Source organism: Pecten maximus, unplaced genomic scaffold (assembly GCF_902652985.1).
Source record: "Pecten maximus unplaced genomic scaffold, xPecMax1.1, whole genome shotgun sequence".
In the NCBI taxonomy this organism is placed as follows: Eukaryota; Metazoa; Mollusca; class Bivalvia; order Pectinida; family Pectinidae; genus Pecten; species Pecten maximus.
The window spans coordinates 1-12,534 of record NW_022980620.1 but is presented as its reverse complement, the minus strand read 5'-3'; the positions used below and the strand labels follow the sequence as shown (position 1 = coordinate 12,534).

Sequence of the window (12,534 nt, the reverse complement as noted above, 5' to 3'; positions counted from 1 at the left end):
AATAGATGAAAGTCTGATGGAGCGGGATCAGGTGATTAAGGCTGATGCTCAATCAATTTAAAGCCACTTTAGTGAATGGCAGCCATGGCAATGACAGACTTGTGAACAGGAGCATTGTCCTGATGGAATAAAACACCTTTAGTGAGTTTTCCGCGGTGCTTAATTTTAATATTTTACCGTAACTGCCTCAAAAGTGAAGCATAGTATGTTCCATTGATTGGATGTCCGTTTTGGAGATAATCTATCAGCAGAAACAATCTGCATCCCAGAAAACCGAGGACATAACCTTCCCAGCTGATGGAACGACCTTCTTTGGTGAGGGAGAGCCAGAGTGCTTTCATTGTTTCGACTGTTGCTTAGCCTCTAGGGTAAAATGATGGACCTATGTTTCATCCACAGTGACAAATCTCTGAAGGAAGTGGACAGGATATCCCTCAAAAAGGTAAAGATTAGCACGCGATAATGTGCTCCTAGTGTGCTTCTGATCAACTGTCAGAAGTATTGGTACCCATCGGGCCGAAATAATTTTCATTGCAAGATCCTCGGTACGAATGGCACGACTCTTTCCTGTGAAAATGCCAACTCTACTGGCTATATATCTTTCTGTGATTCGTCTGTCAGTCATAACAATTTCGTGAACTTTATTGGTCATTTCTGGGGGTTGCAACATTGACAGGCCTTCCAGGGCGGGGGTCGTCCTCAAGGCTCTGTCGGCCGCGCTTAAATTCCGCAACTCACTCTTTCACTGAAGCATATGAAGGAACATATTTCCCTAGTGTTGCCACCATATCATGGATATCCTTAGGTGTTACACCTTTTTATGCAAATTTTGGATCACTGCTCTTTCACAGATTTTGTCCATTTTGCAAAAGCCGCTTGTCTTAATTACTTGAGAGTGCTACCTCGTCTATAGAAGCTGACCAAATGAGACTAGTCATTGGGTACACGGCCCTATATAGTCAGAGAATAGCAAGACTTAAAAGAACATCACTGAGTACCTCCTTCAATACGAGGCTCACAACATATCAATCATTCGTCGTAAAGGACATTTATGATGTTTTTCAATTATATGTGACCGCTATCACGTGACACTATTCTAGCCAATCAGAAGGTGTCAAAAATAATATTTGATAATAAAAATGTTTCGTTTTCAATATGATAACCAAGTAAATGATGCGATAAGAAAATATCAATGTTCCCCTACATTCCTTTACTCTCATAATGCAATATTAACTCTTAAAGTATTTTGATAAAATAGATATTCTCTAATTTTCTAACTTTTGGATCAAATAACGAATCGAAAGCCAAACAAATCACAAAAGAAAAAGAAGCGTTCTAGAAAAAAATATTAAAATTAAAATGACATCCATTAATTGGTGTAAATGTAGGTTACAATGTAGAAATATAAACACAGAAAACAGTTTAAGTAAAGAAGTGCTTTAAAGGAAGCCTTTGTCTAATCTTTAAAGCACCTGCTTCGCCTATCAATAGTGCTTACATGTCCCGGTTGATTTGATAATAAAAAATGTTCCAAATATCTAAAGAAAAACTACTTATTTGGTCTGGGACAGCAAAATACGTGAAATGCGAAACAGAAATAAGAAATTTTGGATTTACCTGCGTAATAGCAACACAACACTGCGTAAACTGTCCACCATAACGTCCTCATCATGATGGATAGACCTTTCACCGCCATCATTGGCAGTCGATTCTGACCAACGGTTCTGACAACTATGCTCACGACTAATATCACAGTTGATAACACACCTTGTCGTTAAGGATAGCGCTAGAAATGTGCCGTGTGATAATCCAGCATCTATTGGACGAAATCAATCGTCTGCTATGTTAATTGTCATATCAACCAATCACGATTGCTGAACTTTACCATGTACTAGTTCACACCTGAAACGGCAAATCTGTGTATTTTCACAGGGACTTGAGAATCAGTTACATTCTCTAGTGTGTATAGCACATTTTGAGACGTTTTGGTGTGCTAGCCCCCCAAAACGTCAAGGTATTTATGACCACCGGGGATGTCATTTTTGCCAATTTAAATCTAGCCCCCCAAAACGTCTCAAAATGTGCTATACATACTAGGGGAGGTCCAAATACATATAGACTGTAACTAATTCTCAAGTCCCTGTGGGTATTTGCAGTAACTTTGCTGGATCCATGAGGCGTCTGTGTAATGTGTGTGTCGTAGGTACGGCGATATTATGTCTAACTTATGAGGCCTTTTGTATATGATGAACAATCCCTGTATTCCTACTCAACAGATATTTAACAAAAGAAGTCGTTCACGATTCTGAAACAAATTGTTACTCTTCTTTAAAGAGTTTCAAATAACTGTTACACATATATACGGACTATGACGTTGTGTCCCTTTGGACGCTTATAAGATACCCGGGTATATGTACAAAGGCCGATTGCCAATTTGGGCTATTCTGTGGCCCCTCGGTGATAAGTGTAATATTTTGCAAATGATACTTTAGGGTAAGCTGCATATGGTATGCTATTCAAAACATTATTTTTTTCTGGGCTGATAGTAAAATGTATAGGGTCAAGGTCACAAGGTGTAAAATTCAAGTTTAACTGCTCGAGCTTATACAAATTCATTTTTAGAGTTAACATGATATTTCGTTACGTTACTGTTACATAAGGGTCGGATTAAAACAAAAAAGTGGACAGAAATGTAAAAAAACTGAGAATGTAGGTCACAGTGACTTAATTTAACGTCTAGCCTGTTTTGGTCTCAAATAGATGACCAAGAAGCTCACATGGACAACACACTATTAACTTTTCTGTAGTAACCATATCCTGCATTGAGATAATAATCTATATCTGCAAGGTGCTAACCCTTCAGTGCCAAGGGAGCCTACTAGCGAGGCCCCAGAAGGAGTCACCAAGTGCATTTCAGAATTAATAATCTTCGTTTATAAGATCACAAGTCTGATTTTAATCAAACAAGTAGCAGCGATCCCTGGCTATGGATGCTGCAAGCACATACCCGGTATTCTGATTAAGCCCGACCATGGGGGCCTGGGGGCTGAGGGGGCGGGGTCACATAGTGCATTCCAAGCAGCACTTCAGCTTATAAGCCACTTATGTCTAATTCTAACGAAAATTGAAAGCAATAATGAACAATTGGCGGAATCCATACTCAGCTAGAGAATCACCTCTCTGGGAGGTGGGAGGGGGAGTGGGAGGGGGTGAAGATACCACAAATGGTCTATATTACAATTCATACCCCAAATCCCAAATCCAACTAGTCATGGAAAAATGCTAATCAGGAAACATAAAAACAAACGACAGGCTCGTAAATTTCGGAAATAAGCAATGCAATAAAGAGTCATAGACAAGGCATAACCCTGAAAAGGACTGTTACACTACAAAAACTCCGATACAACCAAAGCCAGGGAATCTATCAATGAAATTTCATCTCTCCTGATTAAGTTTCCCAAGATCTAATTCTCGCTCGGTGGCAATTCTAATATGCCAGACATCCACTGGACATCAACGACCTCATGGCTGGGAGCAACCCAAGCAAAACGAACGCACAGCGCCTAGATTTGACCCACAAGTGCACTTAGGAACAAATGATACTGACAGCATTTCGGACTTTTTCTTAGCCAACATCCCTGCACTGATCACCATGTACAAGACCATACCGGGCGTCGGTGGCCATGGCGACATGCTGGTTGATTCGAGGAAAACATCTTACATGATTATGATGCCTCGAAGGAACATCTTACTCTAGGATAAAACAGACATCAATACACTAAATCAAGAGGCCTCTGATTTTGAGGTAATTTTCATCTCAAAAATGTACAAGGCATTAGAGGGATTTTGTCTGATTGCCTTCAAGACTTTCTGGCAGCTACTGTAATCAGAACATTATTTACCTAGACTGCAAACACAACCCAAAGATATTCTGGTTCCTTGTCAAAAGCAGACGACGGGAGATAAATGATTTAGATAGTATATCACCATCGGTATTAGATAGCACAATCCCATTAGTGTTGAGATGATTGTGAATCGAGATGCACTTTTGAAATAATTCATTTAGTTTGAATCAGATTAAATTTTAACACGAGTACATTCGGGTCACCCTCGGGTTGGATCTAGCTGTACACTGAAAAAAACGAGGAGTTCCGGATGAAGTAGAGAAGGCTTGGCGCCAAGAGCACTCTAGCGAGCAATCATTAGTCATGGTAGAGTGTAGTCAATTTCACATACAAATGTGTTTCATTTAAAGATTCTATATATATGTGTTGATCAATAACAAGTTTACGAACAATTCATTTATATTTGAAGATGTAATGAGAGATGGAGCAATAGATGTATGTCTCGCTACAGTGACTTTATCATTAATAACACAAATTGACGTATCATGCTTTAAAAGTTGAAATGGAATATCTGAAATGCGTCATATTAAAAAGAATTTTTTTAGATAAAATAATCCCATATGAGTAATATGATTGCAAATTTTGTAGCTCTTTTTAAATAATTAATTTAACTTGTACCAGATGAGGTCACGATGGTATATGTCACTGGAGTGCAACAAGCACATAATTCAACTAGCCAAGTAGTGTCATCTTTTTCAAAATGAAAAAAGGCACTGACCAGCTATAAATTCTGATAGTTTAATGCTATAGTGTGACTGCGTTAAAATAGATATTGATTTTTAACTGCGTTCTTAGTTTAGTAATTTAGTTACGTAATTAGTTAATTAGGCAAGTGCATCGTAGATTACTTTGGGTTAAATGTACAGCCAATGGAAACAACTTTGATGGCACAAAACTATGCATCAGTGACTGGTGTCTAAGTGGTCAAAGTGTAAAAAAATCGCCGACCCCTATTGGAAATTAACATTGCTAGAAACGTCACATTTGATTATCTGCCTCCACTAGGGATCGAACCCGGGACCTCCGGCTTTCTTGTCCTGAAAGTTCGGTTTGTTTTTGTTTAACGTCCTATTAACAGCCAGGGTAATTTAAGGACGTGCCAGGTTTTGGAGGTGGAGGAAAGCCAGCAACGCACCCGAAGAAAAACCACCGGTCTACGGTCAGTACCTGGCAACTTCCCCACGTAGGTTTCGAACTCGCAACCCAGAGGTGGAGGGCTAGTGATAAAGTGTCCGGACACCTTAACCACTCGGCTACTGTGGCCCCTTGTCCTTAAAGGGAGTCTCCCAAGCCGAGTGGAATATTTCGGCTAATATTTACCAGGGTTACATATATTGATCTTTAATACATCAAGTTCTTCTGCGTTTCTATTTTCCCTTTAGTCTAGGTACATCGATGTCAATACTGTACACACATTAGCTTTCTTATTGCTTTTTGTCAGAAAAGAGGAATTTCTGTTTCTTATATCCGATTTATGATACACAATTATGATATAGATTCCATTGTAGTTTCATATATATACAAGAAATGTCTGTTAGGCATAGAAACCATAGATCAATCTCTCTTTTCATTGAGTTTCGAAATTATTATAAGAAGTTGATTTTTAAAAATAAAGTGCACACTTTTTTAACGTGTTGAGTCATTGAGACACATTAAGTCCGGAAACCTAGTTTTAGGGAGACACCTTTAGTCCGAACACGTAGCTTTTAATGAGACACCTCTAGTCCGGACACCTAGTTTTTCAGTAAGACACCTCTAGTCCGGACATGTAGTTTTTAGTGAGACACCTTTAGTCCGGACACGTAGCTTTTAATGAGACACCTCTAGTCCGGACACCTAGTCTCCAGTAAGACACCTCTAGTCCGGACACGTAGCTTTCAATGAGACACCTCTAGTCCGGACACCTAGTCTCCAGTGAGACACCTCTAGTCCGGACACCTAGTCTCCAGTAAGACATCTTTAGTCCGGACACCTAGTTTTCAATGAGACACCTCTAGTCCGGACACCTAGTCTCCAGTAAGACATCTTTAGTCCGGACACCTTGCTTTCAATGAGACACCTCTAGTCCGGACACCTAGTCTCCAGTAAGACACCTCTAGTCCGGACACCTAGTCTCCAGTAAGACATCTTTAGTCCGCACACCTAGTTTTTCAGTAAGACATCTTTAGTCCGCACACCTAGTCTCCAGTAAGACATCTTTAGTCCGCACACCTAGTTTTTCAGTAAGACACCTCTAGTCCGGACACCTAGTTTTTAGTGAGACACCTTTAGTCCGGACACCTAGTCTCCAGTAAGACACCTTTAGTCCGGACACCTAGTTTTCCGGGAGACACCTTTAGTCCGGACACCTAGTTTTCACTTAGATCGTTAGTCCGGACACGTATGTTTATTCGCACATTAATACATTGCTGTAGTCTGACTCTTGTATCTGCGGAAATGGGCTGTATCTTATGACGGAGCTTTCAAGTCCGGATAAATGGTTTCTTTAACACAATGCCTTAGGCGAACGTTGATCCGGAAAATGTCAAAACTGAAATCTAAATATCATTTTGATCATCTTGTTTTTGTTTTTTGTTTCAAGTTGGGTCTAGCTTAGATGGGAGGGGTGTTAGTAATTCAGAGTCACTAAGTACCATATGACGTCATTTAATGCACAGTCAGCCTTGTCAAAGATTCATGACAGCGTTCCCGAAGAAGGACATTCCTCAAAGTCTAGTCATGGGACGAGGATGACTGATGAGGGTAATGTACATCAACTGAGGTCCTAAGTACTCAATAACAAGGATTTCCATTTCAACTACTCCTCCATATAGATATTACCTATTAAAACTAATTGTAAGGTTCGATATTCTGAAGCTCTGTGGAGGACATTCACGGAACGCAAAAGGAATAAAAACTCAAATAACATTTCTTTTCCAACTCTTGTATAATGTGGAAGGGAACAAGACGCTTCCTGATTCTGATCATGATCGAGGGATCGAATCCTGGTTGTCTTATATAAGCGAGTACTTTGTCCATCGTGTGATAATTCTATAAATAAACAGTCAGATTTACCAATAAACTTCATATCAGTGTGTTAAATACAAAATGTCGATATAAATTAAGGACACATGTCCAACATTAATTGCCGTCAGACTTGATTTCTGATAATGTTTATATAAATAGCTTTCAATGCCAATATTTCATCTTCGGTGGTACGCAACATGCTAACAAAGATTTTGAAACCACGCCCTGAAATGGCTATTTCCTGTCAATTAAAACGGCGTGATGTTGCATGAACCGATCATTTGTCCCCGAGGAATTCAATGTCTGCTGAGCATGCGCAAAATATTAGATTCATTTCCAAGTAGTGTCGTCTGCACATTTTTAAAAAGGCAACCATATTTGTTTGAATTACTGCCGTTTGAACGAGAAGACGAACAAAAATGAAAGACAACGATCTGACAATGGAAAAGTGGAGGTATACATTGAAAGAAGGTAATTGATCTTATTGAGATCGATATTTTAGTGTGTTACGGATCTTTATCGGTGATGAAAAAAGTCCGAATGATTCTGACTATCTAATCACTTTGATATCCTCCTGGGGGCAGATGATTGACTGCGCGGATAAAAAAGCAGAATAAATCCGGACTATGATGAAAAATTGCCCCCAACCCCTCTACAAAAAACAAAACAAACAAACAAACAAGCAAAACAAAAAGAAGTCGACTCCTTGGGATTCTTTCTTTTCCAATGACGATACCGTTTTGTAAATAGGAGTAGATGTCTTTGGTCTCAAACTTATTCTGGTAATGCTACTTGAGATGCCCAGATTACAAAATCATATGTAAGCTTTGAAATTTCAAATTTTTAACATGTTCCTTTATTTAGACTAAAGACATATTACTAACCGATCTGTAGTTGGGATGAGGATCTTTTTACCGAAATAAATAAAAGTATGTCGTATAATACCGCTGACAGAGGTTTATCCATTTTGTTTACCGAATCTGACTTCAGTACGCAACGTGGCATTATCACTCTATCAGAAAAACAATATTTTAATGAAAGATATCAAACGAAATGACATCTTGTTTTAACAATGAAATGACGTATATTTTTACAGTGATACTTAATGCTATATAAATAGATTTTATCCACTTGTTGATATGAAATGGCGTTGTATGCTTTTTTTTACAATGATAATCACTGCTTTATAAGTAGAATTTATCTACTTGTTGTTATGAAATGACATTTTATATTTTTTACAGTGATATTTAGTACTATATAAGTAGAATTTATCTACTTGTTGAACATTGAGTTTCAGTCTATATCGCATTAAAAAGGTGGTTTTTAATATAAGTAAATTTTACTTGTTTCTGAATTGGACTTTTTAAATTACATCAATGTTGTATTGCTTGTTATCAATGCAATTTAAACTAAATAAGGTGTTTTTTAATTAAATCGTCAAAATTGTCTGGGCCATGTTGTTTGGTATAATGCCACAGAAAAGATTATTTATCACATATTGTTTTAATGGCTTTATTGAGTACAATAATATATTTTCATTTCTTATAATATATATATATCAATTATTTTAAGAAAATTTGCTATCTAAGGTTTGTTATACAAATATCTAGTTTATCTTAAGCGAAAGATTTGAGTTATTGTTTAATATGAAAAAATACGTTTTGCCCTTTTTGAACAATTTCTGTTTATGTTGACGTTCACAAATTCATTGTGAGGTGACGGAGATACAGACAAAATGTCCCAAATCCCAGGCCGGACGTGTGGGACAGACAGCCATCTGAAAATAAACACCGGTAACATTTATACGTAACATGAAAACGAAACGACAATAAATTATAAACAGTTTACTTACCCAACCCCAAACTAACAACTCTGTCAAACCACAAAGAATATATACTGAATGCTTGGTAATATTCGCGGCAATTTATTTTCGCTATGTTCGCGATCATTAAGAATGGATATTTATATATATTAAACTTGTATAGTTATATCCAGTATATTTTTTTTATTTAAATCCAGTAAACTTGTATATTTATACGGCGGAACAGAGGTGACATGAAAAATATATTTTTGTTATGTACGGCTAAAAAAAATATGTAGGGTGAAATATATTTTTTTTCCTTTACGTGCTCACGTAAAACATTTATGAACGGTAGAAAAAAACAAAACGTTTACGTGCGCACGTAAAGGGGAAAACAATTTAGCCTTACATAAAAAAAAAAATTTTCATGTCACCTCTGTTCCGCCATATATTTATGTCCAGTGAACTCGTTTATTAAAAATAAAGTATGCAATATTTAATAATTGCTCAGCCGCGTAATATAAAAGTTGGATCCCAAGATGGAATATTAATTTACCTTTCATAGTTTTCTCCCGAAGAAGTTTCCTCATTGTGGAACGTTCACTTCTGTAAGATGAATTATGTGTAGTATCATTTTAAAACTTATATATGCACAGTGTGTTGTAGTTTACGGAGGGGTGACACAAATTCCATACCTCAGGGTTCGTACATATACATCGTTCGTGAGACTCGTGGCACTATCTGTAAAGACATTGTGCCTTGATTTGAAGATACACTGTATATCTTCTGAAACGGTACCTACCATCTGTAAATAAACCGCTAGATGATACCAAGGTTTGAAGGAATGTCCGATGAAACGGTACCTACCTTTCTGTAAATATACTGGTGTTATACCTGGGTTTGAGGGAATGTCTGATGTAGAGGTATCTTACCTGGGTTTGAGGGAATGTCTGATGTAGGGGTACCTACCTTTCTATAAAGATACTGCTGTTATACCTGAGTTTGAAGGAATGTCTGATGTAGTGGTACCTACCTTTCTGTAAAGATACTGCTGTTATACCTGAGTTTGAGGGAATATCTGATGTAGAGGTACCTACCTTTCTGTAAAGATATTTCTGTTATACCTGAGTTTGAGGGAATGTCTGATGTAGGCGTACCTACCTTTCTGTAAAGATATTTCTGTTATACCATGGTTTGAATGAATGTCGGATGTAGCGGTACCTACCTTTCTGTAAAAATACTGCTGTGATAGCTAGGCTTGAAGCAGCCTGCTTTGCTGTCCGGCCATTGAAGTGCCATTTTGATCCAGTCTTCCTTCAAAAAATCTTCGTAACCCAATGTTCCACACAGAAGAACTGAAGATAAATCCAGTTATTTTGTAACTTAGATTCAAGACTTTTTTTTCTAAAATTGCTTTGTTCAAAATACATCTTTATTTCGCTCTGATAACTGCAAAAACCTCAATAAACTGCCATTTGTTCGTTAGAATATGGGAGGCTACTGTGGTTTGTCTATATAACGCGGGGTTATGTAAAAAATGGTAGAAAGATGCATAAACTATAAAGATGGAATGGAACGAGTTTCAGTACATCAAGAATTACATTATACGGCACGAGAACCATTATAACCAGGGTTTACTGTAAAACGACAGACATTATTTCAAGGTTCGCTGTTTATAAAATAATGGTCATTATAAAGAGATTTATAAGAAGGTGTTACTGCATATAAACGACGGACATTACTCCAAGGTTACACTCTTTATAAAATAACGGTTATTATAAGATGTTACTGCTCATAAACGAAGGACGCTCTGAAGCGCTAGTTACGCTTACCTCTTTCCAGAAACAGGTCCTTTTCAGACTCTGCGACCTTGCCGCTAGAGGTCGCCCTGAGAGCCTCTTTATAAATGTTAGCACACAGCCCCTTCTGAAGTTTAGCTACTTCTTTATTTCCTATAAATTCCTCCACTTTCTCTCGACATTTCACCTGTTTTAGAAAGTCATTCTTTTTTGTACTTTTATATGTAACAAAACATAAATTTACCGCGATTTCATTGCGTGAGGGTTTTCCATAAGAGGTTGCCGAAATAACAACAACATATTTGTCTTGTTTAAATTCACAATTCCTATCAAATCGATGAATGTTTTAAAATTGAGCTATGAACATTGGCATTTTACAAGGGGAATCACTGATACATTATTAAACTATTGAATTCGATTTGTTTTCGGACGGATTCAGATTAATGTAATGCAAGTCCGTGGAATCTGTTTCCAAGTCGTCGGTAAACTCGGTACTTGTACTTCGAGTAAATGAAGGCTCTGACGATGGTGGTGGTGGTGGTGGTGGTGATGATGATGACGATGGTGTTTGACTGTATGCTGATGATTATTATTATGCAGAACGAGGATTATGTTATGATGGTGGTGGTGATTATGATGATGATGATGAAATTCGGACTCGACTAGGGAAAATATGTTAGCTCGTCTTGAAACGTCAGACAAGGAAAGAAAGGTTGCAGGTTCGAAACCTAGTGTAGCATTGGACAATGACCTTTAGTTACACTATCAACACTTTGAAGTCTTACATTTTCCATGACGATGAAGTAAAGTAACCGGTGAGTGGTGACGTATCCAGACGTTCCCTCTGACGTCATCATGTCAACACAGGTCTTAGTGGCGTTACATTTCCCGATACGACTGTAAAATGAATGAGGAAAATAAAGTAGTTCTTAACAAATATATTGCTATTCAAGCTATGTTTCATTGGTTATAACGGATCTTGCGTCATCAGTTTCATCGGAACATTTGATGCCATATGATTTATCTACTTATCGTCGTTTCATCCATGTCACGTAACTAATCTATTATATTATAAAAGACCCTTCTTCGAGCGTCTTGCTTTAGTGACTATTTGAAGAGAAACAAGAAGTTGCAATGCGCATGTCTAGTTAACTTTTGCTCAACCACCGATTTCCCTTGGTCGGACTAAAGCAACTAGACAACGTTTGCGCATGCGTCATCATTTAGAAGCATGGCAGTGATTGGTTGTCGTTTGAACAGCCTGACTATAGTAAATAGTTGACGCTCAGTCCTTATAGGTTTCTAATGTCACGTGACTTACCTTCCGCCTTCTTCATATGTCCCCAAGAGTCTTGCATAACACGCATCTCCTTTGTCTTCGTCGTAGAGAGTCTTTTCCGATCGATACAGCTTCTACCTCCTCATCGGAGAAGGATGTAACTTGGTAAGGCAGCCTATAGGGGGCGTCTATGGTATGCAGGAAACGTTCGTAGTAGGCGGGGTCTGTTTGTTCAACGTACGGCAAGGCGCGTTCGCATGTAGTCCCGAGCTTGACCGCCAGTGACGTCAGCTGGGACAATATTGAAAATGGGCATGTCTGTTTTTTCTCACATATATCAATGGCGTCTAACAGCTGCCCTGAAGTATATCATACAATCATTCTTTGACTCTTGTATCTCTTCTGTGATAACTCAGACACAACAGAGAATACAGCATTGTAAACGAAATCATAGTTCTATCTCAAAATGGATTAAAGACTGGTGTTTCGGAGAGGTAAGCTTCTTCTTTAAACGTGAGCGTCGATCGTTACATCACTAAACCACACAAATCTTATATTATCTTACCCTTGTCAAACCCCGGTGGTAATATAACAATACCACTCTCCTACCCTCTATAAATCCTTGTGATAGCATCGACATTTTCTTAACCTTGTTATACACCAATCAGCTCCCAATAACCTTCTCTGACTCGCGATGTAAACTCCTGAGATAGCACAGCCCACATCAACCTTCTCGTTGATCCA

The 12,534-nt window shown here is 38.1% G+C and overlaps 1 long non-coding RNA gene across 1 annotated transcript; it reads right to left on the bottom strand.

Moving 5' to 3' along the window:
* Positions 1–10,631: 10,631 nt before the first annotated feature.
* Positions 10,632–12,167, bottom strand: LOC117319564. Its single transcript, XR_004530770.1, has 3 exons — positions 11,833–12,167; positions 11,297–11,408; positions 10,632–10,698 (listed from the first exon to the last, which is right to left on the bottom strand). It is a non-coding gene; the product is annotated as an uncharacterized LOC117319564 (long non-coding RNA).
* Between the last annotated feature and the right edge of the window lie 367 nt (positions 12,168–12,534).